Raw genomic sequence first — 4,607 nt, 5'->3', positions numbered from 1 at the left:
TATAAGCATTTTACAAGTATTGCAATCATTGAGTAGAGATAATCATGGTATTTTCATCAGCTTGGTACTTTTTGAAACATGACTGTGTCGTGTAAACAATCTGCAATTTTTCAAGGCATGACAACTTGCCCCTACTTAATTTTCAAACCAAGGCCATTTTGCTAAATATTGGGCCCAAGACAACTTTTCAACTGGGACAAAAGAGGGACCCTCTTCTGAGCAAGCAGTGCCTGGAGAAGGCTGCGTGTCTGGGTCTCGGGCGGGTGCAGCCCAGCAGATGCCCGGGTGGCGGTTTCAAGCATAGTTGAAAAATTGCAGTTTGTCTGTGCATATGTTTGGACTCTTTCCATGTTGTCCTGTTTACAAGTTAACCTAAGTTGGGGTGTTTGTCACGGGTCTTCTTGTTTTTGTATTTAAATAAATAAAGCAGAAAACTGTCTTGCTACAGTTTTGCTGCAGATAGTTATATCCTCATGTGTAATGTGCGTGCCTACTGGCAAGCACCTTAGTAAATTATCAACTCACCGCTGTGAACCTGCCAACTTGCTATAACAACTCTGCTTTAAAAAAAGTGTTTGTGATCAGGCTTTCTCTTTGTCATCGTATGTGCATGCAGTATGATCAGTTGAACAATAACCATCAATAAAGTTTCACAAGATTTGAAAACAAAGTTTCTGTAGCATTTATATCTAAGAATGAAAAATAAATTATCTTTAAAATTGAAACAGAGAGAGAAAGAGACTATATTAATCAATGAAAAATGGGGCAGTAACATATATTTATACTAGTGAGGGAATGAACTGAAATTTATTAAGAGTTCAATCCCCACATTTATTATATAAGATATACAGAACAAGCCTCCTATTAAAAAAAAATAAATCATTTAAACACCACTATAAAAGCAACTTGAAAAATGTTTACCAAATGTTAGGCTTCCAATTTGAAGTGTGGATGATACATCTTTTTTGGAATTGCACACACAAAATGTCTAATGTGGGGAATAACAGAATTTATTTGCAATTTTAATTTTCATGAGATAGCTTTACAACTCCCACTCTCCAAATGATTATATGGCGTTTTAGTCTATTAAAATAATCTTAAAAGGTTGAGAGTGCAGCCCATATTAGAAAATATTTTGTTTATAAAGCTCCTACAGTACTCCTAGTAGTCATTTTAAAATGTATGTCTGAAATAGTTATGTAAGAAAAGCATTTGGAATTTTTTTACAATATATATTGGGAATGTTTTCACTTATATAAATAACTACTGATAATATGACTTATGAAAAAAATTATTACTACCATATGTGGAATATAGTGACTTCTAAACAGATTTAAAAAAACACCCTACAAACCCAGAAAATGTGTATATCTGTCTTTAGAAATTAGTGTTTATATCACAACCGTGATTTGTGAATAAAAAAACTGGTTTGTAATATCAAAATAAAAGCTTAGTCTGAAAAGGTAAAAATACGTTGGTGTTCAAAGTCATTTTGCTTTTCTTTTTTACTGTGTTGGTCCAACAGCTATCCACAGTGCACCATCTATACCGTACACAATGTGCTTACCGACAGATGGACTCTTGGCAGGGTTCGCAGGTTTTTTACCGCCTGGAAGTGGTGTTTGGGAGCCTGGCTGGGCAGAGGAGCCCAACAAGGCTGGTGCCTGTGTGCCAGGGCGTGCAGGCTGGGGCTGCCTTGGGGGGGTCTCTGTCTGGGATGGGGGCAGTAACCTCACCAGCGGGCCCACGCTGGGCTGCTGCTGCTTCTCAGCCAGAGGCCAGAGTGATGAGATTCAGCGTGGGACTGGGTTGAAGGTTTGCTTCCTGGAAAGGCAAGGTCAATCCGGTATCAGACATCATTTTCAGGCAACACTGCATGATACATGAGGAAGAACTGGGTTTTGTTCGTAGGAAGGAAAAAAAAAAAGTCATCCTCCAAACTGACTGCATTTACACAGGACATTCCATCTAAGAGGATCGCAAAAATACCACTGAGATTCAATGTGCTTGTAGTTGCTCAGCCACGTGCTGCTCAAGGAGTGGCGATACTGGGGAGGGCCATCTACTAGTGAGTATGTACCCCCACCGCATCTCTGCAGTGACAGATGGGAGTTAGCCTTCTGTTTCTCTGTCTTTGTCATGGACAGCTGCCATTTCTGTGCCCCTTCCAGTACGGGGGGGAAGGAAGGAGAACTGTTCAGGAAGGCTCCTTCTTGTCACTCCCAGGTTTCTTGTCCAAGCCACAGGAAAGACGACTACATGCTCATAGGTCTAGACTTACCCATCAGTCCAACGGGTCGTGATGAGGCTGATGAGTTTAATGTGCCATTAATCATGTCACATGCGTGCCAACAGAACTGTGTGACTCTTCTGCCCGAGTTCCTGTTATATTGTAATTTAGCGGAGGAAGAGAAGACGTAAAGATAAGGGTTTAAATATTGCAAGTTACGGAGTTTAGCAGCAAGCTTTACTCTAAAAAGTACTTGGATCCTTCTAGGAAGGTAAAGAAAAGAAACCCTAATGTTTGCCAGGAATGGTGGGGAGGCATTATGTTATACTTAGTTATATCTTTATATGAAATACAAGCACTAAATATTCAATCCTCCACACCATGCACGAGGGGTATATTGACAGTGTTTCCTTTGGTGGCTGGATGAAATTATAAAGGTAGCAATATCGAGGAAGATTTGGACTGAAGGAAGGTGAGAAGCACATGAATAGACAAATGCGAGTGGGCTGCACACACAGAACCTGAAACAGCACACAGTTTTCACGTGGTTGGATTCATCTGCCTGTTGTCTGGTATCATTATTTATGATTTAATGCAGTAGAGCTTCCTTTCTTAGCCAAGTAGCCAGCACATGCTAAATTAATAAAAAATTTGTATTTATTGAACAGTTGGCCAGAGAATAAGCTAAGCATCATGTGTAACCAAAAAAAAAAAAAAAAAAAGAAAATGCAGTAAGCTTTTCAGGGTAATTTTCCAATTATTCAAAGTTCTAATACAGCTTTAATTGTCTAGCATAGATTATATTGAATCTTTTTAGGAAATCTTAGAACTGTCCCTGTATACCATGTCCTGTACTGCTCTGTCCTTGACCACCTTTAGGGGCATCCAGGTTTCCTTTTTGGGCAAAATGTTAAGTTTTATAACTAGAATTTAATTTTCTTCAACTTTCTGGGAACTTTGTCTTCAGTTTGAATTGCTGTTGTGCCGTATTGCTGTTTTTGATCTCAAGTGATTTTTTTGCAAGTTTGACATGTTCCTATTGCCACATTTTTTTTTCAGTTTTACAGTACAGATGCGTGAGGAAAAAAGGCTGTGCAAATGATTTCTTCCCTACAGTAGAGCTGAAATATCATCATATTGGTAGGTGGAGGGGAGAGAAGAAAAGAGAAGAAAAAAAAGCAACGTTATTTCAGTGAAGAGAAGATTTGAGTGGGAGATTAGAAGGGAGACAATGATTTCGGGAGGTCTTTGAAGAATTTATGAAATTACCAGTACTATAAAAGTTTATCATAATGCTTCATTTATTCCTAAAGGTCATATGCTTCACCTGTCACTGTGACATGAACTTTATGCCACATCTTTCCAGACTGGAACTTGAGTCCTTACAACACGTAACTTGATTCCTACAGCAATGGAGATGTTTGTTTTTTATCTGGAAGGGAAATTGTTCTCTGGCAGCTCTTATGCCTCTCCAGCACGTCCCTAGTGCTCTGCATACCAATAATTGTCTTGCAGCACTTCACAAATGCACAATGGACACAGACTAGAATCAGAAAAAAATCTAGGCAGTTTATGCCAGTTTATCATCAACTTGAATCTTTTCTCTTAATGAGGTAAGACTGAGATTAGCACGGGGAGGAAAAAGATTAAAAGTACTTCTAGATCCAAAAGATCTAGGAAAAGAAAGGTTTTTATTTTCTGCTGGTTTGTATTTAAGTATGTGGGTACAATTCCTATATCCACAGAAACAAAGGATGAATCTAGTGTGAAGGCAGTGTATTTGAAACAGTGATATGGCTACCTGAGCATTTCACTGCTGACTTTAGTTGGGGAGGATACAACTCCTGCTCCACAGCAAAGCTATGAAACCTGTGGATTACCCATTTGAGAAGAGCAGATACTTTGAATTATATCCATGAAGGGACCTGGAGATGTCAGTGTCAGTTTAGGTGTTCAATCGGGCAGCATTCAGAGCCAGGAGCTCCTGTTCAGCTGTTGTTTAGCTCTCTAGTAGGTGCTGTCAAACGTTTCAGATTCCTACCTAATGTCCTACCAGGGTGCTCAAGGAGGGCAATCTGTGCAATTATGTGGTTTGCAGTACCTGGTTAGGTAGGGGTACTAAGAATAAGAGTTTTGGGTGGAAGGGGAGGTAGATTGCTATGCCCACTGAAACCATGTTCAAAGCACTGACAAATATATGTGGGAGAAGGTTTTAAAAATCTTCTCTTGGCTCAATGTAATACAGGAATGTTTTTTTCCCATATGTAGCTGCCATGTGTATCTTGAGTCAAGCAGTTCTCAGTTCTTCTATTACAGACCTTCCATTTTACTTAAATAATTAGTCATTGAGAAACAATTCTTCAGTAGTCTGGTGGTT

The sequence above is a fragment of the Numenius arquata genome, chromosome 14, assembly GCF_964106895.1.
Source record: "Numenius arquata chromosome 14, bNumArq3.hap1.1, whole genome shotgun sequence".
Classification (NCBI taxonomy): domain Eukaryota; kingdom Metazoa; phylum Chordata; class Aves; order Charadriiformes; family Scolopacidae; genus Numenius; species Numenius arquata.
This window is presented reverse-complemented; position numbering follows the sequence as displayed.